We start from the raw sequence: 26,607 nt of genomic DNA on the forward strand, positions 1-26,607 counted from the left end.
GCAAATTCATCTTTTGCCATTCTGGCCAGTCCCCGACCAGTGGAAACAGCAGAGAGCATGATGGTATCTATTTAAAAATATGGCCAATTCTCTTCTAAATAAATAAACTTGTTGTATTGAATAAATGTAGATACAGTTGTCGCTAAAGCAAGATGCCTCAGCAAACTCCTTTGTCAGCAATTCAGTCTCCCAGCTCCTACGGAACCCATTGTTACACTGCGCCTGAGAGCGCAATTATTCACTATATGTGGCTTGGAAATGTTACGGATATAAAGATTCCACTGCAGCCGCAAGTAAATCATTACCGGGTGCTTATGACAGCTGCACCGAGATCTGTATTCTCTCTGAATTTTAAACAATGAAAAAAATGGAAGCTCATACGAGACCACATGCATGGTGTGAACCATGTTAGTTTTAACCCAATTTTCCCCTACCCCTTTTCTTTTTCCTGTATCCACATACTTCTCCGATTTATCTTTGTCTTTAAAAATTTAAAAAAAAAAAAAAGATACATACATGCATGTTCCTGGTATACTTACATGCACATCCATTGTTTCACATGCCAAATAAAAAAAAGTACTCTCTGAGCTCCGTGTAATATCACATTTATATTCAGAGCAATTACATTAGATTAATCAAGCCCCACAGTTCAAGGGCCCTTATTAGAGGCAAAACAATCCTATTTGGTTTATTTAACGCTATGGGTTAGGGCACACAGGCAGATTCAGGGAAAATAGTTGCCCGGCGACTAATCTCCTCTTCTTCGGGGCAAATAATCTCCCCAAACGAATGAAAATCTCCAGCATTTTCCGAAGTCGCCGAGAAACTTTGTGTGACTTCAGAAAATGAATCACTCCGTGTGCCTTCCCGCCGCCGATTTTCATTATAGCCGACGGAAGGCAGTTTGGGGAGATTAGTTTCCTCATCAGGCAATTTCAGGCGACATCGGAAAACAAATCGATCTAAGTGCCATCCCGCCGGCGATTTATATTTTAGCCGACGGAGAGGCAGTTCTGGGAGATTATTCGCCCCGAATAAGAGGAGATTTGTCACCGGGCGACTAATCTCCCCAAATCTGCCTGTGTGCCCTGACCCTTAAATGTTTTATTTAGCAGACTTAAAGTGTTGTGATCCAATTTGCAGAAAGACCCCTTATTTGGAAAGCCTCAGGTCCTGAGCATTCTCGATAGCAAGCCCCATGCCTGTGTAAATACAAAAATGTAGAGTTTACAAGAAATCAGCATGTTTATCAGATTATTTGCCTCAGTACATGTTGCGATCTCTTACTAGCCAGGCTGTCACTCTCCACTACTACTATAGGTCTCTGATTTTTTCCATGGCACTTTAAGGGTACAACTACACGTGCATCTTCAGCGCGATTCCGACTGATCCAATGTGGTGCGCCAAAACGCAGGCATTAAGTCGGATGCCATGGTAAATAAGGTAAGCAATAGCAACGTCGGATGGTGTCGCATTGTTCATCCAACATGACTGACGGATGCAGACGCTGCACAATGCGTCTGCATCAGACAGTTGTGTCGTGTTGGATGAACGATGTAACAACATCCGACATTTGTATTTCTTAGCTTATTTTTCCTGGCATCTGACTTGATGCTTTGTTTGGCGCACCGCATCGGATCCACCGGAATCGCATTGAAAACGCTTGTGTAGTTGTACCCTTAGTGAATAAAAACATTTTTCAATAAAATGAACGGCCCTCTCAATGGTTTGGCAATAAAGCACACAGAGCTGGAACAGTAGCAGATTTTGTTCCCATCATCATGGAGAGGGTTGATAAAGAACGAGTTTCAGGCTTTGCTTTACAAGCCCAAGTGACAACAACCTGCAATGTTCCCAAATAATGAAAGCAAATCTCAACACGTTCTGTCAAAGAACCGCCGGGAAAAGCAAGACATCCCTGTAAATCCAATCTACGTGGTGTTCCGTGGCAGTTTTATTCTTGTGGTACAAGATAAATTACCAAGAGCTGCAACGCAGTCAGTATTTCTAATAAGCCAGGAACATTGAACAGAATATACATATTCTATGTAGTACAGATCCGTTATCCAGAAAATGCCCCAGCATTCCCTATACAATACCCATGCCTGTGTACAGCTTTGTATCCTTTCAATTTCACAGTGAAATGAAGGATCACCATTACATCCAACCTGCAGTCTCCAGCTGCACTATACTAACAGGAACAGTTTATAGGGCTCTTATTGAAAGAGGCTGCTGGAAACTTTAATTTGGAGTTAGAAACCTGCTCTGCTACATTGGTTAGGCATGCTTGGGTGAAGGCAGTTGCTTTTACTCATACAGAAGGAAGGAAAAAGCAATATTGCCTGTGTGGGTTTAACCTCCTGTCAAAAAACGTATGGCTTGCTACCATCAAGGTTATTTGGTTGTTGGGGATGGGGTCACTGACCCTGGCAACCAAAAAAATACATACAGAGCTAGAATGTGATCATTATTGCTACTTTTTATTCTTATCTTTATGAATAAATCCTCTTCTATTCCTCCAGTTTGACTTTAAAAAAACGGTCAAGTTCATAGGGTAATTATGATTTATAAATATACACCTCACACAGTGAGCAATACACATAGGTGGTATGCTTTTGCGATTAGGTATTCAGTTAGAAAGATTATTCCAGTACAATGTACAGCAAGTCAGCATGTACAACAATATGCAACACTTTACATCCAAACAAGTCAATGTGTATAATCCCACCCTGCAATAAAAAAAGTAAATTACCAGAAAGTGAATACTCCTGGGTTAAATGAGAATTACCCCAACATTTCGTTGCAAGCTTTTGTTGAGGGAAATTCTTTGATAGGGACCCTATCCGTGGCGTAACTATAGAGGCAGCAGAACTCTATAGCTAATAAGAAAACCCCCTCCTCCCCAGCCACTCAATTACTGGCGAGTAAGGGTTGCCAGGTTGGTGGTTTTCCAGCCAATTTGGGCTACTTATTTAAAGCACAGGCGGTTTTTGAAAGTACAAACTAGCCAACTGGGCTCTGTACCTCAGTCTCCAGTCACTCTTAAGCTTTCTCACATTTTCCAATGACTTTCCTCAATTTCAGACAATATTGGGGAAAAAATCTGCTGGCCACCAAAATGTCTAGAGGTTGCCCTGTTTTACCAATATTTATTGGAACTGTACATGTGTTAGGGCCATATGGGCCCATATACCTCCTGGGCCCCCCTCTGTAGTTACACCCCTGGTGACAGGCAAATCTGTCCCATTTTGCTTCATGGAAAAATTAGCAAATCGGTTAAAATTTGAAAAAGGCATATTTTCAGATATATTAATTTAGACTTTTTTACTTCATATACAGTATTGTTGTAACAATCTCGTTATTAGGAACCTTGTGTAGTGAACGGTACCTTTGGTTGCACAGGTGAACCCTGTGGTTCCGGTGTTCACCGACGACCTTTTGGGGCCCCGGGCTTTTCTGCTGAGGAAGCAAACAAGGAAGTGCATAGCAAGAACGAAAACGAGGTACCGGCAGGGATAAAGAGTAAGCATAGTCGGAGTCAGGCGAAGAGTTCAAGGCAGACGGCAATAATCGTAGTCAAAAGATCAGGCAGAAATCAAAACCAGGATATCGATAAACAGGAAACCGTTTGAGCAGGAACAGAAACTGAAGCCTAGCTTGGGCACTTTAAAAATGGAGATTGGCTTTTTATTAGAGATATGCCGCCAAAGTTTGAATTCTGCGCCCAAAAACGACATCATGTCGATTGACGTTAAAACGTGGGCATCCTGACGTTTGACGCTGGCGTCCATTAACTTTCGATGATGTCAGTGTCGGACACCTGCCCCTTGAGACGAGTAGAGACAAGCGAGAAGGTAAGAACAGAGGAAGATCTCCTGGAACGTCTTACAATTGTGCTATTTTTGGGCTACTTTTGAAGTGCCTCTTTGCTAGTTTTGGTCTGATTTTGTAGCGGACTTTGACTTTTTGAAAATTCTGGCAACCCTGCAAGTCAGGGCGGGATGTGGGCGGAGTCTGGTGGCTTGTGGGCAGAGCCTGGGCAAGAAGTGGTCGGGAGGATTGGGATCAGGGTGCGCCGGGTCCCTATGAAGGTTTTCTTGCAGGGGGGCCGGTACACTCTAGTTACGCCGCTGCTATAATTTACTATTATCTTTAAAACTAATGATGTTTCAATGGACAGCTTCCGATAGGTAGAAAGATATCAAACTGCTCCTTACTATGTATTACCTACTCTTCCTTCCCTGGTTACTCATATCTTTACAACATTGTACCGTTAATCAGCTAAACCACTACTCCAATTCCCACAATGCTTTGTATGTTTGGTGATTAACAGACATGAGAAGGAAAATAACTGTAGTGCGCAAAACTCTTGGCTGGTGGAGAGTTGATTTCTGTAGTCTGGCAAACTGAGAAGTTTCAATTCTTAAACTTGAAAACCACTTTACAATTCTAAGTGGCTTAGAATTAGATTTCCTTTCATTATACAAAGAACAAAAATAATTTTCCGGTGGCTGTCCCCTTTAATGAAATAAAGGATCCATTCAGATAAAGGAAAATCGCCACGGAACTGTCCTTATCAGAAGCAGATGATATAGAAGGAATGGCTGCTCCTGAGGTGTTTCATTGAGGGTAATTAGAGCAGCTCCAGGGTATGCAATAATCCCTTATGTGAGTACATTTATAATGGAGAGCAGCAGAAGTAAACAATCAATCTCTGATGCATCACAGTAAATCCGCTCCCAGGCACGGAGATTCAGTAACAAAATAAAGGCAGGCTATGATAAAGGACTTTAAAGATTTTCCGACAATGTTGTACTTTGCACAGCGCAGGGTTCTGTTCCAGATATAATGAAAGATGAATTATTTGTGTGTGACAGAGAACTGCAAGAGGTTCTTTTAAAAATACATGTATTTAATCTTTCCATCGAAAAAACTGGCTCAGAGTCAGCAAATGCTGCTTACTGATAACCAGCACCGTAAGGATTTATGGCTCTCATAAACAGGTCATCTTTAATCTTGCCATTACTTGCCTTCTTTCAGATACGGCCTGTGCAGACCCTGGCCATTCCTACAGCGTATAAAATAAGCAAGTCTGCTCAGATTCCCTTGAACTGTGGTGTCAAAATATTCACAATGAGAAAGTCACAACAGGTTAAAAACACACAAAATAAAATAATAGTACCCAAGCACTGATGCTGCTTAGGAATTACATTCAGAGGAAGGGGTAGTTTATCAAGAAGACTTGGGACCTTCTTGATCCCTCATTTGGATTCACTATGTCTAAAATCTAATAAAAAAAAGACAATTAAAAATTAGAAAATCCAATATGAAACTTTTAAAAATATTTTTCATGGAATTCACTGTACGGAATGGCACAGCCAATTTTCAGAGTGTTCTAGATACTGGATGGGCAGGTTGGAACATGTATGCCGAGTAACAGGGTGAATAGAACATAGAATGGGTTTGTACACTCTAAATAACATACAAACAAAAGGTGGTATAAAATAAATGCAAACCCATTCTATGTTATATTGAGCTTTTGAGCTATGAAAATTTGAACATATTTTTTTTCAGTGATTACAGTTTTGCTAATAAAGGTGAATTGCCCTTTAAGCTGTGAGTCTAACTTCTCCCAAGGGACCTGTTATCTTATTTTGTTACAATTACTTATTTGCTTATCTCAAAATTGTTACAAAGTATCTTAGCTGCACCTGGTGGCTTTTCTGGGCTCTCTGCCAAAAGCCAATCTTTCTCTGACTGTTCAGTGCAGAGAAAGTTGGGACTTTTCAGTCAAATGCGGGACTGTGGGTTGAGCTGTCAAAAGCGAGACAGTTGGGAGGTACGCTAGGGTTGCCGCCACCTTTTGGTCTATCTAGCTACAGTCAAGGGGTGGGGCCGTGATGTAATGGAGCGGGGTAGTGGCACGACAAGGGCAGAGTCAGGGGTGGGGCTATGATGTGGCAATCGGCCAATTGCCACATCAATCATGGGGAATCCTGCCCTTTTCCGAATTTGTAAAAACAGGCAAGCAGTTTTGACACAGACAGCCCTTCAAAAAGCCGGGCTGTCCGGGTCAAAACCAAACAGGTGGCAACTCCAGGCATAACTAGAGAGGAAGCAGACCCTGCAGCAGCCAGGGGGCCCCATGAGCCACTACCTAAAGGGGAGGTTCACTTTTAAGTTAATTTTTAGTGTGTTGTAGAATGGCCAATTCTATTTTCTGTTTTTTATTTATTTATTTTTTAAATTGGAAATTCCGCTCTTAAAGGGTACCAGGAGTGGATTTTTGCCCCTGTTAATGTGCTCGCCACTGCCGCCTGAGGCGATTTTATCAACTTGCCTCATTAGGTAGCGCCCCTGTGTGTAACTTCCAGTGGGCCATGAAAATGGACAGTCTTCCCTCTTGCACAGTGAAACAGAAGTTACAACAGGCAGCAGGCAGACAGGACTGTTAAATTAGCCAGGGGTCAGGAAATGCAGCAAACAAGAGCAGGATCCAATAAAAAGGAACATACCACTGTCAGTAATAAGGAAACACCACCACAAACAGGTAAGGACAAAGCGAGAAATTCAGGACAGAACTGCAGTTAGATCACAGTTAAGACCTAATATAATCAAGCCCACAGGACAAGAGGCACCTATTATAGACCCTTATTTAAGGGGTCCATGCACAAATAGATATTACCGTATGGCAGGAGATGAGCCGACCGATATCCAGTGTTTACTGCTGAATCATCAAATACAGGTAAAATTCTACGGTTTCTATCTGTAAATCTGAATATTCAGCTCTAAATGTCTGTATTGAAAACAAGCGATCTTGCTCGCAGGAAAGATCGTTATTGTAACGTGTATGGCCACCTTATTAGGAGAATGCTGGTAAATGGGCTTAATGAGGTAAATGCTCTTTATAAGAATACTGATGTGATAGCTATAAACTTTGTTCTTATCATTATTATTATTATTAATAACATTTTTAGAGCGCCAACATATTCTGCAGTTCACTTGTAGGGGTAAATGCAAGCATCTCCATGTAATACATAACCTACAGGTTTACATTGCTTGTTTAAGCAAGGCTCCTTCATGCTCTACAGTAATCACAATGCAAAACAGGGGTCAGTGTATAATATCATTACCAACAACTTCATACATTTAAGGATAACATAACACTCATTTGGAGATTCATTTCCATCCTAGCTATTGTTAGAAGGCCGTCTTCCTTAAGACATCTAATCAAATTTAGCAATAAACATGTTTGATATATAGTTCCTCCATCTTTTAGCCTCTAGGGAGGCAAAATGGGAAAAGCGATGAAGGATTCAATCATGGCTACACAGTTTCCTATAAATCAGAGGTTCATTCATTTTGTGCCACTGCTTTGTTGCCTTTAGAAAATAAAGAAAAAGTGAACAGTTTATAATCCCAAGCACAAACTTGTTCAGTGGCACACACAATATACATACAATACTTATACATGCACGCAGACAATGCCATAAACATCAGCCTTGTTCCAGATGACTCCAATGTGGTCCTACAAGTAACACAGAGCGACATATTTATTTAGAATTATGGAATACACCATTTATTGAATGTCTGTAAATGTAGTTTAAGGGCAGAGACGCACGAGAAGATTCAGGGAGATAATCGCCCGGCGACAAATCACCTCTTCTTTGAGCGAATAATCTTCCCGAAAAGCCTTCTCGCCGGTTATAATCTAAAACGCCAGCGGGATGGCACTCAGAGCACTTCTTTTTCCAAAGTCGCCTGAAGTTTCCTCGTGAGGCAACTTTGGGCGACTTCAGAAAACAAAGCGCTCCTTGTGCCATCCTGCCGGTGATTTAGATTCTAGCCAACGAGAAGGCAGCTCGGGGAGATTAGTCGCCCGAAGAAGAGCCAAGGGCGACTAAATCTCCCCGAATCTTCGCGTGCGTCTCTGCCCTAAATGTCGGGATCCATTCTCCAGCACAGGGATGATATAACTGGAGCGCTCTAATTTTCCTAAATGATAAAATTAATGCATGAAATGTGATAATAAAAATGCAAGCAAATTGGTAAACGCGATAATGGAAAGAGAGGAATTTCAAAGGGTATTTCACTTGACCCTGTACAGATACATGAGCAAATTACTTGATAAATATGTGCTGTTTAGGTGATATTTCGCATCCAACTGCTTGTTCATAGGTTAGTCATCGTCCTTGACCATTTCCAAAAATGCTACAATAAAGTTGGACCAGCTACGTTATTTCCAGAAGCCACCGATGTTTCTTCATAGCGGTCTCAGCTGCTTAGGCCTGTCCAGCATTTTATGTTCCAAACCTAAAAACGGCTATTCTAAACCTATGACAGATGTCTTGCATAAGAGATCAAGAGATACTTGATCTTTGACCATTGCCTTTCATCTGTATGATCTGTTTAACCCTACCTACTTCATTGACAGAGCCGTTTGCCTAATCATGACCTCTGTCTACTAGCGGCCTGGTTATATCTGTTATTTAACCAATACCACATCCAATATACTGTGTATCTGCTTAAAAAGAGATTTTGCATTGAGTTTTAAAAGAGGGCTGGTATTAAACTGGTACAAATGCAGTAAAGTATTGCTAACAGTTGTAGCTAGTAGCTCATCATCATCATCTTTCCTTAAATCCCCACTGAATAAATAAACTTATTTTCTGACTTGACAAAAAGACTGTTCATGTCACTGAGACAATGGTTTATTCCACAAAACCTGAAAGCTTGACATCCCTGTTGTAGAAAGCAAGGACCGCACACCTTAAATCTTATCTTGGTGCTCAATGATAGAAGAATCGGCCACCTCACATCCAAGGTATGAAGTAATTCACCAGCACACAAGAATTGCATTAGCAGGTCAAGCCCTTGCAATTTTATTAATGCACGCCCCTTTGTCAAGCATCATGCTGCTGAATAAAAAGCTAAATAACTAAAAAAACACAAATAATAAAAAATTAAAACCAATTGCAGATTGTCTCAGAATATCACTCCCTACATCATACTAAACATTAACTCAAAGGTGAACAACCCATTTAAAAGAAATTCAATGCTGGTGCTTCCAGACCATTTTATAATGCCATGATTTTCCCTAAGAAGGCTGTGGGGATAATGTCTGTGCTGCAGCCCTTACAGAAAACATTTAAAAAACTTTTGGTGCAGAAAAAAAATAAATCAGAAAATCCCAAAGTATATTTCATTGGCACACACGCAAGAAACCACTATTGTACAACCCGGATGAAGGAGAATTTCTGCATTTATCTAATCAAATAAAAAATACGTTCAGGCCTTTGTGCAGATGAAGCTCAGGGTAAGGTTTCTGTTTTCCTCCTGCAAAACACAGACGCTTTAATATCTCTAGTACCAAGCAATAATATGCATTAATCATATCCTAGTAATAAATACACTGGATACACAAACTATTTAATTATTTAATACAGGCAGCCTTCATTATGTGCCGAAACCTAGAAGACTACAGATCATCAATAGACACCAACTATGCACAGAATATATTCTATTACAGAGCATCTGGAAGACAAAAAAAAAATGCATCTCCTGAGACACGATGCCCATTCCATATTCAGATGAAAAAGAAATAACAATGGCAGTATGAATACAAAGAGTAATATGGATTATGATAAAAAAAGTGGATAAAATAATGATGTTGAAAATATACTAACTAAACCTCATCAACAGAAAGTTCAATGTAAGGAAAGGGTCTTGACATCCCCAGACTACCTGTTTGCCGAAATCATGTCCCCAAAGGTGTATGGTCACCTTGTAGCTTATGCCAATTGCATACGGAGATACATTAGGAAGACAGAAAAATATATGAACTGAAGACCCCAAAATAAGGTATCTACATGTGCACAAGTGATAGAAGCCAGACAACTACCTCATAGGATTGTCCTTGCAGTTGAAATATCATCCTTACGCCGTAGACCTCTACTCAATGCTTTTGAGACACAATATGGATAAGGACAAAGGCAAAGTACCTACTTATATACATTTTTTTTTACCTTGATCTAAACACACAAGGGAACGCTTGGTGCAGGTCTAGTCATCAAATGTGCAATCAGAAGATAGAATTATTTGATCTGTTAGAAATCAAACAATCCAACCTATAGAACTAGGGCAAACGTTGCAAATTTTACTGGATTATCCCACAGATATTTCCAATATTTCCACAATTCAGAAAAAGTAGAGGGGTCTGTGATAATGTCCTACTGATGATAAAGCAAAGCTCCTCTAATAGCTATAGACTATTATTACATGAAAACTCTAAAATTTTGTTTATGTTTTGTTCTGGGTGTGGGTCCAGGATTCCCCTCCCTAAATCCTATTTTCATCTGTGGGAAGCAATCCAAAATGTTAAAGATACTGTTATGGGATTTTACCGCCTACATTTATGAAGCTCCCACAAGGGTCTGCACACAAAATATTGATCAGCGGAAGAGCAGGAAGCGCTCACAAACATGGTTGTTATTGATCTGCCACATAGAAGCCCCTTCTTTATCCTGCCTCATTAAGATAAGGGGTGGATAGAGACATCAGAGCTGTGCTGAAAGGTTCTTTATCAGGGGGAAGTACATTATTAGCACTGTTAGTATTGGACTACTACACCACCAGCCTATGTTGCCAAGTTTGCACTATTATTCCACTTATTGAACTGGTCTGAACCACTAACAGTGCCGATTTAACTTGCAGAGAGTGTTTGGGCAGGGACAGGCAAGGAGGATTTAAGTGGTGAAGATAAGCTTCTGGGCCAAGCTGCATATACAGCTCCTAAAATTTAGAAGTGTGCTAAAGGGGTTGTTCATCTTTGAATGAACCTTTAGTATGATGTAGAGAGTGATATTCTGAGACAATTTGCAATTGGTTTATTTTTTTATTATTTGGTTTTTGTTATTTAAAGGGGTTTTTCACCTTTGAGAACTTTTAGTATGATGTAGAGAGTGATATTCTGATACAGTTTGCACTTGGATTTTATTTTTTATTATTTAAGGTGTTTGAGTTATTTAGCTTTTTATTCATCGGCTCTTCAATTTTGCATTTTAAGCAATCTGGTAGCTAGGGTCCAAATTACCCTAGCAACCATGCACTGGTTTGAATAAAAAACTGGCATATGAATAGGAGAGGCCTGAATAGAAAGATCAGTAATAAAAAGTAACAATAACAATACATTTGTAGCCTAACGGAGCATTTGTTTTTTTTAGAAGGGAATCAGCGACACCCATTTGAAAGCTGCAAAAAGTCAGAAGGAAACAGCAAATAACTATAAAACTATAAAAAAAATATATGAAAACCAACTGAAAAAATTGCTTAGAATTGGCCATTTTATAACATACTAAATGTTACCTTAAAGATGAACACCCCCTTTAACTTATTGTTCAGCAGGTTTGCAATTTCAGCAATCTGGTTGCTAGGTTCCAACTTAACCTAGCATTTAAGACTCTCCACCTTTTCTACAGCAAGAACATCACAATCTGCGGAATGGCACACGCGGCGGTTCGTATTCCGAAGTCGCCCGAAGTTTCCTCGTGAGACAACTTCGGGCGACTTCGGAATATGAATCACCGCGCGTGCTTTATCGCAGGCGACTTTTCATTATAGCGGGCGCAATACAGAGGGAAGGCGTTTGGGGGATTGGTTGCCGCAAAGACGAGGCGATTAGTCGCCAGGCAACTAAATCTCCCCTAATCGCCCATTGTGCCCCTAACCAAAGACTGTTTCTGTCAGAGAGCTGCATAACACATGTAAATAGAGACAAAAATGGAAGGGTCTGAACACACAATAAGCAATGGGAAACAAACACTTTTTGATCCAGGGTCCCATTGATCTTGCAGTGTCACACATTGCTATTATAGATCAAAGAGAAAATCAAAGATTCAACAGTGAGAGCGGAGTTGCCCTTTTAAGACCATGCCGCCGGGCACTCAAAGGGTTAAACTATATAAAACGGTCTCTCTCTCTCTCTCTCTACAGATCTGTTTAATAAGAATAAAAATACAGAAGAAAATGAAATACAGATAGGCCTGTGGTTATTTCACCGTCTCACAGCAGAAATTCTCTGGAGCTTAAATCACAAAAGAATATTGTGTTTATTATCGGGGGAATCTGCACTGAAAAGCTGCACAATAAAGCAAAGCATCATACAGCCCCAGGTGACACAATCTGTATGCAAAATGACAACGACAAAACCGAAGCCCAGGTGGAGCCCAGAAACTTAGAGGTATATCTATCAAAGAGTGAAGTAAGAGTTAAACTCCGCCACTCTCCATTTATTTCTATGGGATTTATCAAAGGGCAAACTTTTCACCCACTGATAACTACTCTTTTAAAAATCCCATAGAAATGGACAGAGAATGGCTAAATTTCACTCTAGAGGTCTGTGGAGATTTCTAATTTCAATCTTTGATAAATATTCCCCTTAAGAGTCTCTTAATGATTGTGATTTCATAAAGCCACACTGTCCACTGATCTGTTTTGTTAAAGGGATCCTGTCATCGGAAAACATGTTTTTTTTCAAAATGAATCAGTTAATAGTGCTACTCCAGCAGAATTCTGCACTGAAATCCATTTCTCAAAAGAGCAAACAAATTGTTTTACATTCAATTTTGAAATCTGACATGGGGCTAGACATTTTGTCAATTTCCCAGCTGCCCCATTTCATGTGACTTGTGCCTGCACTTTAGGAGAGAAAAGCTTTCTGGCAGGCTGCTGTTTTGCCTTCTCAATGTGACTGAATGTGTCTCAGTGGGACATGGGTTTTTACTATTGAGTGTTGTTCTTAGATCTACCAGGCAGCTGTTATCTTGTGTTAGGGAGCTGCTATCTGGTTACCTTCCCATTGTTCTTTTGTTTGGCTGCTGGGGGGAAAAGGGAGGGCGGTGATATCACTCCAACTTGCAGTACAGCAGTAAAGAATGATTGAAGTTATCAGAGCACAAGTCACATGACTGGGGGCAGCTGGGAAATTGACAATATGTCTAGCCCCATGCTGTTTTACAATAAAAAACAGCAACAAGCCTTGTGTTTCACGTTTAGCAGGAAATACAAAGATCAATGTGGGACATGTCTACACCTGTCATGGCTTTACATTGTTGGGGTTATTTATCAAAATATTTTTTTTTCTGAAAAGAAAAAAAGTCAGACCAAACTAGAATCCACAATTTGACCTTATTAATCATCGGATAAAATCGCTTCGGAAAAAAAAAAACTTGAAAAATGTTGTGCCATAAACACAAACTTTTCATGAAATCTCTCGAAACCTCCCAATTTTTCTGGATTTTGGGCCGAAACTCAGTGCAGACCATGATACCTTCAAATTTGAAACGGGACCATAACCATTGACTTCTACAGGACCGTGACAGCTTGGAGATGGAGTATTTTCAATTCGGACTTTTAGCAGCCTCGGGGTAAAATAAAATCACAAAAAATCAATTTGCTTTTTTTTCCATTAAAAATGTGATTTTATAGTTAAAAATTTTTTTTTTGGCATTTGGACTTTAATAAATCACCCAGTGTGTTTTATTGAATACATTAAAATCACTTCCGCAATATTCAATCTGAAAATCAGTATGGCAGTACTAGGCTTCCCTGGAACTTTTCATGTGGAAAAACTGCTACAAATATATTTGGCACTTGGGTAGGGCAGACACATTGGCATCAGTAATTTTACTGAACAGTGTTTTGACTGGCACAGTTACACATGGATATTTGTACCTTGCGTTGTGCTTTGCAATCATAAAGGAGTCCTTATGAGAACTATAAGAACAGCCATAGCCTGTTTACTCAATAATAATAAACTGAAAGACCAAGGATTTACTCTCAGACTGGCATATGTCTGTCCTAGATTCCATTTAATCTATATGTTAACAGAGCTTAGACTGAGGGATCATCTCCAGGGACATCTTTCTGATATATCTTGTTGTATGTAGACAGAATAGGTGAGTGGGGTCAAAGACCCTGACTGATCATATATAAATACCTTTCTGCCCTGCAGCAAATACCCAGAATTAAGATCCATGCTCACATAAACAGTTCTGTAGCAATTAAAAATCTCAAGCAGGGAAATAGCACGGCACAATGCAAGATACTCAAGGCCCGTATACAACTGCAGCAAACATAGAACGTTGCAACTTTTATATTATATTCAGACATTTGTTTATCTAGTTGGTACAGGACAAGGCTGCACAGCTATAGTTTTTATTGTTACTTCACCCAGGGTCAGGGCAGCCATCAGGGGGGGACAGGGTGGAGAGTTGTAGGGGGCCCGAGGGTAAGGGGGGCCCTGCCACGCCACACTTACTTGATGAGCCGAGCCCCCCATCTTTCTGAGAGCTGCTGACTTCGGGAAGGCATGGACGTTTAAGGAGCCCTGGCCACCAATTTTCTCATAATGTGGGGGGGGCCCTGGCCACCAATTTTTCTTTTCTCATGTGGGGTCCTAGCCACCAATATTTTTTAATGGGGGTCCCTGGCCACAAATATCTTTTTATTTACATGTGGGTACCCTAGCCACCAATATTTTTTTTGTTTTTTACTGTGTGGTGGGGGGCGGACCTGTGGGGTGGGGAGGGCGGACCTGTAGGTGGGGCTTGCGATGGGTGCAGCCCAGGGGGCCCAGGAAATTTTGTCATATGGGGCCCTGCGATTTCTGATGGCGGTCCTGCCCAGGGTCACACTGGGCCAGGGGGAAAAAAGCCAGTGGGCCCCCCTGTCCCAGACCCACTCCCTGCCATTGCTGCCCCCGACCATCCTCTCCAGCCCAGTCACGGCAAATTAAGGTACACACATGCAAGCGTGGGGGGGGGCTTTGCGGCATGGGAGGCGGGGCCCCTGAGACAATGTCCCTGAGGGGCCTCAGGCCCCCAGTCTGACCCTGACTTCACCTACAGACCCCAAACTCACCAGCCGGGCCTTTTTTTTTGAACTACAAATAAAATGTTGACAAAGTAAAAATGAATTCCTACCTGAATTTTTTAGCAGCTGTGAGTCAGGAGCGAGAAAGGCAGTTACTAGGGGCCACCAAGTATGATAGGATCTGGAAAAAATCAATGATAAGATTTAGCAAATATACAAAAGTAAGGGCAACATATAGGAAGTATTAAGAGGAATAAAAGCCCAAGAAGCAGCATATATGCTGCCTTCTAACGTACAGCAGAACTGTAAAATCCAAGAAATCTCATGCTGTGTCAGTCCCCTGTGATTTGCATTCACACATGAGCACTGACACAATATTTTGTCTGGGTCTCAGATAAAAAAAAATGATGTGTTAAGCTGGCCATAGACTGGCAGATATAATCATATCTGTTGGATAATGACAATATCTTTGAATGTATTGCCCGACTACTATTTTGTCACTACTATTCTTGGGACATAAATTTTGCACATTTACGGCCGGTCAATTAATGGTCAGAAATTGTCTGATTTGTTATTTTATCTACTTTATTCCTACAATTTAAATCTGAATGGATCTTGGCGCTGAAATGTATGACTGATATCCAAACATTCGTCGTACACAGAATATAATCTGAACGTCTATGGCCAGCTTTCGGCCTGCACAGCAAAAGAGTGTAGAACGAATAACTAAAATTCCAAGTTATATTGGCTGCTGTACATTAGGTCTATGTTTAAAACACAAATATAATTTTCTCTGGCTTTGGTGCCCAATTAAATTAACACTGTTTCAGGAAAATGTGGTTATACTGTAACAACAGAGTGTAATTTAACATAATGTGGCTGAACAATGAGCTATTAAAAGCAATCTGTGAAAAAGAGACCATGTAAGGGTTTTATCTTCCACATACCTTAAGTACATCTATATCAAACAGAGTGCAATATCTGACTGAGCCCCATTCAGAAATTAGTTAGGGGACTATCATCATTTTGAACCCAAACAATTTAATAAGCTATCAAGATTGCAGTCCATATTGACCAATGTTCTATCTTTTGACAGAAACACAGTCATTTAAGGCTTTTGTGAAGGTACCGCCCCCCCCCTGAAAATCAGGCGGTTTTGAAAATCCTGATAAACAAGAAGCACATCAGCAATCCCTATCTAATGGGCCCAGTTCATGATCCGATTGTTGGCCCTGGAGTCAGCCTGATTTCACCATATGTGTGGGTGGCCAATATCTGCTGCTACTGTATCTATAATCTATAGATGTGCATTCCCACTTGGCTTCTAATGGACCATGCCTGAGTTTTTCCATTAGAGCTTACTGTGTGCCCTTAGGTATGATAAAATGAAATGCTTGCCTCATTTTGAGATGGACAGAGCTTTTCCTCCAACTGAGAGGCAATGAAAGCAATCAGATCTCTGAAGCCCTAATCAGCAACAGATCATCCGCTCCAGCAGGAACAGCATCCAAACTCCATTGTGCTCAGCACAAATCATCCAGTAACACCTCTAGCTCACTAGCAATCCCCTCCATTATAGACTGTATGGAACCAGCTCATATCAAGGGGGATGAACCTCATGTCCCACGAGGTAAGATCTCTGAAGGACAACAACCTCAATCGGCAACAGATGCACCAACGCTTTCTAGCAATTTGCTGCTTTACTGCTGAAAAATGTGCATGCTGGTCTCCACATCAATAAATGCAAACTGTAAAACCCTATGTTGCAAAACTATGGCCAATGCAGAAGCAGCTTGAGGTTGAGCCTCCCAGGGTGTTTGTACAATACACATTTATACAGACACAGAGAATCCCAAACACTTTATTGATTCAATAATCAAACAAGTGAGCAGCAGAGGAATTGATCTGTACCATGAATACAAATGTTAATATATTCCTAATAACAAAATAACACTGGTATATTCCATCGTAAGAGCTGGACACTGTTTATTAGAAGGGGTACATTTGTTTCCCATTTATTTCCATTACAGAATAAAGCTAAAGATAATTTACTGTGCCTGCAATGCTGTTCAGATTTGCATGTGTGGCTGCTGCTGCCATCATTTGCCTTCAAATAAGAACCTCTGCCATGCATGGTCATGAATCAGACCATACCAAGAAAAAGTGGGGGACAAAAATGTCACCCAAGATTATTAGTTACAAAATAGTCTATTTCATAAGCTGAGTAGCTTCCAGTCTTGCTGGCCATATTGCAAAGGACAACTTACTTTCATGTATAACGCAGATACCTGGCTGTTGAAGGGGCTCTGGACCCCCCCTAGCGTAACTTCGCTTTGCTTGGCGAAATAACGCTAGCGCAACTTCGCAACCTTACGCTTCCCCTGAGCGCAACTTCGGATTTTAGTGATTTTGCGTAGCACTGGCGAAAATACGCCTGAAGTGCGGCTTAGCAGACGCTGGCGCAACGACGAATCTTAGTGAATTTGCCCCTATGTCTCTCTACATGCAGAATTTGTGAAAAATCTGTTTTTTTTGTTAGTAGATTTTGTTTGTACTGGAATAAGTTTTTTGAGTGAGTGAGCTCCAATTCATCTTCTAGGAAAGGAGCCCCCCTATAAGATATATTGGATCTAACCGTCGATGAATATCCCAGATACAGTACAGAATGTTTAATTGATTATATTTAGAAAACTTCCAGTATGCTGAAGCTTATATTACATTTTCACGATAGTTCCCCTTCAACTGGCACATCTGCAAGACTAAAGATGGGAAATCCAATGGCAAAATGGTTCTCTTTTGAAGAAGGCATGAGTTACCAGGTATTAAATGTAATAAAAAAAAAAAAGTATTTACTTAGTCCAAGGTCTGTCAACTTGAGTCAGAAACCCTATTGTCCTGAATGGACAATTACCGGTTTGTTTCTGGAAATGTTGCTATTTGTTCAAAACCTGAATGAATACAGAGAACTGGGGAGGAGAGATAGCAGAAATAAGCTCTCACTTTTATTTGAAACCCTGCCTGTTCCATTCTGAGATACCAGATTGAAAACGAAACTGTTAAACCCGTATTACAGCATAAAGAGCACTGAAGAAAGAAACTTCAATTCTCTTTTTTTATCACTAAAAAGAATAACAGTATCAGTCTTTGAAGAGCTGCACGGACCCAATGACCTACATTTCATACAGGACATGACATGAATGCAGCACACGCCAGTGTAAACAGAATATATAATATCCACCAGTCAGTAAGATGTTACCAAGTCCAATAACTTACAGTGATTGCACGGCCTGAATGAAGAGCCGAGGAGCTCAGCAATCACTTGGCAGCAATTCCAATGAGAAATCTGCCACAGCCAAGCGTATCGATTGCAGCCTGTAATTTCACTCGGCCTCTCTCACTGACACATATCAATATGTTGCCTATTAGCCAAGCGAAGATCTGAAGTAAGGCATGAGGGATGATTAAAAAGATATTTGCAGGTTACACAGGTAGAGATTTACTCAATACTAAATTATATTTAGACAGCAGAGATGGTATTTGCATAATGCTTCATTACTCAGCAAACGAATTCCTTATTCTGCTCCACCAAGGAAAGTAAATCATTATGGAGTGTATGAACCCTAACAAGAGTAACATTGCGCCGAGTTGGCAACCTCTGCCAACCAATTAGATACATGCTATTGTCATTTCTACTGAACAAGAACACGCGAAGCTAGAGGAAGACGAGTAACTAAGGGTAACTAGGCCACAATATGTCTCTGATTACTATAAACCAAGGGAGTAATGAAGGGATATAATCAAATGTAGCCATGTCTTACTTCATCCACCAATTAGGAGGTATCCCCCAAAAGCTCACTGCTAATTGGTGACTGTAGGTGCTAGGCCTGGGCTAACTTTGCTCATGTTGCTGTATAACCACCTAATGGGTTTTGTAGTAACCTGGGCAAAACTTGCCCAATCCTATTAACCCAAAACGACTTGCTTTACTCTAACTACACCAGTGAAAGCTAATAAATGTTTGTCACTCTAAAGTCATATTTTGTCAAAATGAAATGGGTTACTGGAGAAAGACTGTCCTTTCCCACCTCTATGGACAGAAATCTCAATCGCTCAATTGTTAATCTGCCAAAATATTTCCACTTGTAGCAGCTCTCCAGCCCAGTGACCACTCCAGTAGTTCTCCATTTAGTCATTTGTTATAGGGACAACCTATTTAGGACTTCAGTAGAAATAGAGGGGTTATTTATAGATAATGGGACACTGTGCAAAATATAGGCACAAGCTATGTACAAACAATGTTTATTTGCACTGTAAACCCTAGTCGTCCTGGCTTGCCACCCAGGACGACAGCTCTTTCTGAATAAGTACTAAAGGCCGCCATTTTTTCCTCTTTAGTGCTGTAAAATTTATGTTGGGGCAATAATTAAGGAGGCCCTATAAGTTATTTAAAACTTGTAAAATTGCTGGAGAGCTCAATGACTGAGAAATATACTTGGTTTTGACATCTTACTTTATATTTAATATAAGCAGATTTGAGTTCTCATGTTATTGTTTCATTGAACTCAATGAGACAAATATATACTAAGAATACAGCTAGTAAGCATATTAAAGTAGTTGTACAATTATTAGAATGTTTTCTATTAGCCATTTCATTAGTGCGCACCTCCGATCTATCCAATAAATCACCGTATATTAAGCCTCTCACTATTGATTTGGAGAATATTTGCTTTTGCTGGGTCATGGCCAGGAATGTTAGAGCAAATAAGGGGCTTCATTTATTTTCTAATTACAAAGTCAATAGTCAGCTACAAAACAAGTCCACAAAAGGGGCACACATACGCACGGCTGCTCTGTCATATAGATGATGGAATGGAAACCTCCTGAATTCTGTTTCATACAGAAAACACTATGCTAAAGTAGTTTTATGGTTTCTCTTGTTTTATCAGATTCTCAAACTAGTGGAAGTGGCACCATCGAGGCTCAGATAATTGGAGGTCTTGTGACAACATTATAGATGCTAGAGGGAATGGTATAAGCGTAAAATAACAATATTCAGCTCTTAATATTTTCCATCAGAAAAAAAAAAATTTTTGTGCTGGTTGGAAAAATCATCTACTGATGCACTACTTGGTCAGTGTATGGTGCATCAGCAGATGAGGAAGTAAAGAGGCACCACAGCTCCTCTTCACTTCCTGAATTTCCAATTATTGAAGCTGTTGCCTGAAAGAGCAGAACAATATAAGAACCATTAAAAATATGCTCCCTGCTTCAGTATACAAAATATGGGATCAGTGCATGGTGCCATTAGGTCCCCCTTTAGAATCTGGACATCTTTATTTGGCCTCCTGTTCCCTTTGATTATCCGCATACAAGTGGCTTTCAGGAAACCTGAACATTCACTCCCACACAAAGACTCTCTCCACAAGATCAGTGAAGATGTCATACTTAGTCTGACTGGTGGGCATCAAGCCTCCAGACACTTCGATCACATAGTGTGAACCCATGCAGTCTCCATAGCATTTTTTTGTAGGGAGATCAGTCAAAAAGTCTAAATAATCTACAATACTAGCATTTTGCATTTACTTGAAACACCACTATAGCCTATTGCTTTCTATATATATATGCATTTTTGGTTGACATTCTAAAATACACACAGTAGTATAAGTAAATTTGAGACAAGACCCAAGTTCTCATGAATAAGTAAATGTTGTATAGTCAAACACTTAATCAGCCTGTCATTGCAATTCAGTGATTCCCTCAGGCTGTGCTTGTATCTCCCGCTGCTCGCTGAGGTTCATGCAACAGTGGACACTTTATGTTCCTTAGGGGTTTTAACTCCAGTACCAAACATGTTACTCTCTTGTTTGCGGTCTTTGGGCTTGAAGAATTGAAGCCTGGAATGCTAATAGACATGACAGTACTGTTGTTTCAGAACTCAGATAAGTCTTATCCATTTCAGAGACGCACAATATGCAGCTATTGTAGTAAATGTTCCTCTGAATATACAGCACCAGGCCTAGTAGTTTTGGCACCTTGGCAAATGTCACAGGTGGTACTCTCTCTTACCCTATCATTTTGTATTTGTTTCGGCCTTTAATTCTTCTCAGTGCCAATTCGAAAGTTTTTCATGTTTTGTTGCCTCACAACCTGGAATTTAAAGAAGAACGAAAGGTAATGATAAATCCCTTGCCTCCAAGGTAGTTCTCCTTGAGTAGTAACAGAACGCTAGCTTTATTGCTCGCATATTGCTTCTATAATTCGTGTTTGCCAATGCCGCCGCCATGTACTTAAGGAAACTGTTACTTCCTTTAACCACAATGTGCTTCTGTGCATGTGCCAAAAATGCTAACCTAGCCGCGAGCTGGGGAGAAAGAAAGATAACTTTTTCAAGCATGCGAAGTATTTCAATTTTTGTCAAAAGTGCATCTAGACTGCATCGGGCAGTGGGGTGGATACAGCGGGATCTTTGAGTGATGTCAGCCAGCCATTTTCTACAAAGTTGCAGCAGGAACGCAGGAATAACTATGCACTGTGAGTAATAAATAAGGGTGCCTTTGCAGTAATACTTTTTTTTAAGGTTTCCTTTAAAATGGATTGTTTTCAGAGTTTGCACCATTTAATTTACAGAACATGCCTACAACTTTGAAGATAAATATATATATATATATATATATATATATATATATATATATATATTTTTTTTTTTTTTTTTTTTATTGTGAAGCAGACAACAAATAGGACAAAATAACAGAAATCTTCAGCGTGCATAACTGTTCACCCCCCCCCCCCCACTAAAGTCAGTACTTTGAGAGTCACCTTTTGCAGCAATTACAGCTGCAAGTCGCTTTGGATAAGTCTCTATGAGCTTGCCACATCTTGACACTGGGGTTTTTGCCCATTCCTCAAGGCAAAACTGCTCCAGCTCCTTCATGTTAAATGATTTTCGGTTGTGAACAGCAATCTTCAAGCCTGACCACAGATTCTCAATTGGATTGAGGTCTGGACTTTGACTTGGCCATTCCAACACATTTAAATGTTTCCCCTTAAACCACTCGAGTGTTGCTTTAGCGGTATGCTTCAGGTCATTGTCCTGCTGGAAGGTGAACTTCTGTCCCAGTCTCAAATCACAGGCAGACTGACACAGGTTTTGCTCAAGAATATCCCTGTATTTAGCATCATCCATATTTCCCTCGACTCGGACCAACTTCCCAGTCCCTGCAGCTGAAAAACTTCCTCATAGCATGATGCTGCAACCACCATGTTTCACTGTGGCGATGGTGTTCTTGGGGTGATGGGAGGTGTTGGGTTTGCGCCAGACATAGCATTTTCCTTGGTGGCCAAAAAGTTATATTTTAGTCTTATCTGACCAGAGCACCTTCCTCCATACATTTGAGAAGTCGCCCACATGCCTTTTGGCAAACTCAAAACGTGCCTTCTTATTTTTAACTTTAAGTAATGGTCTTTTTATGGCCACGCTTCCATAAAGTCCAGCTCTATGGAGTGTAAGGCTTATTGTGGTCCTATGGACAGATACTCCAGTCTCTGCTGTGGAACTCTGCAACTCCTTCAGGGTTACATTCGGTCTCTATGCTGCCTCTCTGATTAATACCCTCCTTGCCTGGTCTGTGAGTTTTGGTGGACAGCCCTCTCTTGGAAGGTTCGTTGTGGTCAATGTAGTGTGGATTGGCACACCCACCTTGTCGATGAGTGAAGATATGCCTGGTGCACGTGGGTGGAGGCTCGGCAACCCCCCAAAGCAGTAATGTAGAAAGAACCTCACGGCACACAGGTCTGCATGAAATTTTCAGTGATTTATTGAAGCGGAGTGCACTGCAACGTTTAGGGGTTACCCACTTTGTCAAGCATCACTTGACAAAGGGGGTAACCCCGAAACGTTGCAGTGCACTCTGCTTCAATAAATCACTGAAAATTTCATGCAGACCTGTATGGCGTAAGGTTTGTTGTGGTACCATGTTCTTTCCATTTGAAGATGATGGATTTTTTTTTTTTTAATAACTGAACCCTGACTTGTACTTCTCAACAACCTTGTCCCTGACTTGTTTGGAGAGCTCCTTGGTCTTCATGGTGTGATGCCTCTCTCTTAGGGATGTTGCAGCCTCTGGGGCCTTTCAGAAAAGGCGAGTTTATACTGACAGATCATGTGACACTTAGATTGCACAGGTGGATTTCATTTCACTAAATATGTGACTTTTGAAGGTAATTAGTTGCACTTGGATTTTTTAGGGCTTCGTGGCAAAGGGGGTGAATACATATGCACATGCCAGTTTTCAGGGGTTTTTTTTGTTTGTTTTTTTTTTTAAATTCTCTTTTATATATATTTTTCTCATTTTACTTTACCAACTTAGACTATTTTGTGCAGATCCATCACATAATACTTTTGCAAGGCATTTGTATATACAGTTCAGTTTACCATTGTTTTGCCATTTTCCCCTTTCGCATCTGTTCTATTTTAAGTAAACACTGGCTTCTTTCCACATCTTTCTCCCTCTGCACTTCTATTCTCCTCCTATCTGAAGGGTCAGTGGCTGCCATGTCTGGTTTCATCACATCCTCTCTGACCTTTTTACTGCAAAAAAGAGGTGTAGCATGCACCAGGGCTGCCATTATTAATCATGAGGCCCCCATACTATAAAGGTAGTATGCCCATTAATCCCCAGGGTACCCCAATTATTAGCCTACTGGTGACCCGGGCCCCCTGGGTGGGAGGCCCTGGTAAAAACTTAAACTGGGAGAGAAAATAAAAGTAATTTACAGGCACAGCCACTCCCCAATTATGCCAAGTCTTATTGTAAGCCACACCCCTTTTTTACCAGTGATTTCCACCCTTCTGGCACTGGGCCCATGACCGCATTAACCCCTGTACCCAGACTCAAAGCAGTTCTCCATCTCCAAGCAACAAACCCCACTGTCTGTGAGGCTAAATAAATTTATACAGTATTTCAGAGAAAATTTTATAAACTCTTTAATAATAACTGCAATACACAATGGGTTCTTATGTATTGCACATTGAGTATATTATTTTGTAATCTTCATGTTGGTTCCACCACCAAGATTCACACAAAAGCATCTAGCATATGTGGTACAAATATGGGACCCGTTATCCAGAATGCTTTGGACCTGGGGTCCTTCCGTAATTTGAATCTTCATACCTCAAGTCTACCAAAAAATAATTTAATCATCAATAGGCTGGTTTTGCTTCCGTTAATTATCTTAGTTTTTGATCAAGTACAAAGTAATGTTGTATTATTACAGAGAAAAAAGGAAATAATTTTTAAAAATGCGGATTATTTAGACAAAATGAAGTCTATGGGAGATGGCCTTTCAGTAATTCAGTGCTTTCTGGATAACAGGTTTCTGGATAACGGATCCCATTTCTGTATAAGGCTGGTGTGGACTAATGTAGTATGTAGAAGGCAATAGACAAAACTGAATATTAAGCTGCCATGTCAGGCATCAGACCTATCCCCAGCATTTAAAGCAAAAAAAAAAAAAAAACTTGTTAGTGGGGTGGCAGATGCAGGTTGGGGGTTCAGGTCAGGCACAGGTCTACCCTACCAGACCCACGCAAGTCTCTAGCTGAACCATAGGAATGCTCTTCACTAAGAAGGAAAAACCAAAAAGCCATAAGAAGGAAAAACCAAAAAGCCATACAAAATATTTATTGACAATCTAGTCTATCTAAATAAATAGATGAACACATGATAACATTGTGCATATTTTATAGAAAAGAAATCCAAGCTCTGTCATTCTGTGTTTTTTTAGCCACTAACAGAGCCTGGAGCTTTCCTGTTGCATTTACCTTGCTTGATTCCCTCTTCTAAATGGATTTCTAAGCTTTCACCGGACTCCCTGGGGTAATTTACTCCAAGAGAATGGAATGGTGACTGCATTGCGAGAAAAAGATATACAGTCTAAAACGAGAAAGAAAGTGTGTGTGCGTTCATTAGCTTCTTTATGCATTTGATCATATTTTAAAATATGCAGCAGATCAGATGCATTTGGGACACCAGCAGCTTCTGGATGAGATGCAGGAAGGTTGCAGATAGAGGGGTTCAGGTAAGATAATGATACAGTTTCCAGCAGGTCCAGCTCTGCCAGAACTAGGGGTATTGCTTTCCTAGAAAAACAGTTATCCTGCTGAATGAAAACTCACAAACGTAATATACTTTTAATAAAAGTGTTGCTAGATCATTAAAAACTATACAACTTTATGGCCAATTCTGATTCCCAGTAAGCTTCATGTTTACTAATCTCAACAATGTTATTCACCTGACCCTAACTGCAGTTTTTGTTTTTCACTTTTTATAACCAGAGATCTACTGCTTTTCCTGCAACCTCAATACCCCTTGGAGCCAAGCCTCTGTCAAGCAGTGCTCTCTAAATTGTCCAGTGTACCCCACACGTTCATGCTCCCAGATATAATATAATGGAATTGACGTAATTGGAAGGAGTCTATAGTCCCAGTTGGAAGGCTGGGGGCAATAGAAAGGCTGCATCATAATGGGCTTTGGGGCTCTAGTTGGGCAGCCCTATATACAAAGATATCATATGCTTAAAGGTCACACACTGCTGAAATCAAAATTAAAGGAGAACTAACCCCTAAAAATAAATATAGCTAGAAATGCCAGATTTCATATACTGAGCTGCAATATCTTTATAACAATAATGATTCAGGCCTTCAAAGTCATCACAGGAGCTCTCCATGTTGGGTTTAGTTAGGAGTATCAGTCACAGGGGCATACTCTGTCTGTGACACTGCACATGCTCAGTGTGCTCTGGGCAACTATTGAGAAGCTGTTTAGGGGTTGTCACAAATCATCAAGCACCCCCACTTAGTCCTTTGGGAATAATATGCCCCACTTGCAGATGATGGTGAGCAGCATTTCCTAGTATCCTACAACCAGCATTAGTTGGTCCTGCTCTACTGTATGTGGTTAGAGATAATGTTATTATCGAATACTGGCTGATATTTTAAGAACTTGAGACCTCTTTGCTTCAGTACAGGCACACAGTACAATTTGTATGGCTTACAGAACATTTTTGTATGCAATAATTTAAATACCTGCAAGTATTGCTAGTGATTTTTTCAGCTGGCAACATTTGTAGACTTCGTAGATATTTGCCCTACAATGTGCCATACTTTTCTCGTCTTACTTCTAGTGCTTTTGTGTATTTCACCGTGAGTTCTGCCTACCCCCTTTTTTTCTTTTTTGGTCCTATTATATGCTTGTCTGTCCTTGCAGGTGAGATTTGAACAAGCGCTGTTCTTCCTATCCCCATACTATTTATCATTGTTTGGCAGATGCAGCCACATTTGCTGACATCCTTCTCCTTGACATGCGGCAATTACCCAGTCCCTTCCAAGAGCTCCTGGAGCTTATGTGGTTTTGAAACGGACAAATTAAAGTGTTGGCACCTCTGATTTTATAGCAGAAACATTAATATGCATTGTATTAAAACCATATAATGCTTCTTTAAATTATTTAACAGCCATTGATTTAGCCTCTGGAACCCAATGAGACAAAGTGAACTCCTGCCAGAAGAGTCAAACATAGCCAGTCTGTTAAGAGTTCCCCCTCATTTTTAAAACCAGACAGCACTAATGGTATTAAAAAAGGGGCATCATTGGCTTTAAAGGTTTTCATTCTATGATTATTTTAAGCTATGATGACGTTTTAGGGTTTGGCATTTATTTCTATGAGTATGGTTTTTGCC

The 26,607-nt window shown here is 40.4% G+C and overlaps 1 protein-coding gene across 9 annotated transcripts in view; it reads right to left on the reverse strand.

Moving 5' to 3' along the window:
- The window catches only part of pag1.L (phosphoprotein membrane anchor with glycosphingolipid microdomains 1 L homeolog), a 99,349-nt gene that overhangs the window by 63,969 nt on the left and 8,773 nt on the right, over positions 1-26,607 (reverse strand). For 4 of the 9 annotated variants that reach the window (XM_018266553.2, XM_018266550.2, XM_018266549.2 and 1 more), the window contains exon 2: positions 14,982-15,052. The exons of 1 other annotated variant lie outside the window; for it this stretch is intronic. The gene's annotated coding sequence lies outside the window, so the exon portion shown is untranslated. Of the gene's footprint in view, positions 1-14,981; positions 15,053-20,937; positions 21,019-24,691; positions 24,804-26,607 lie in introns of all 9 variants that reach the window. 4 more of the 9 variants (XM_041565472.1, XM_041565470.1, XM_041565469.1 and 1 more) reach the window with 3 other exon arrangements.

Source organism: Xenopus laevis, chromosome 6L (genome assembly GCF_017654675.1).
Source record: "Xenopus laevis strain J_2021 chromosome 6L, Xenopus_laevis_v10.1, whole genome shotgun sequence".
Taxonomy (NCBI): domain Eukaryota; kingdom Metazoa; phylum Chordata; class Amphibia; order Anura; family Pipidae; genus Xenopus; species Xenopus laevis.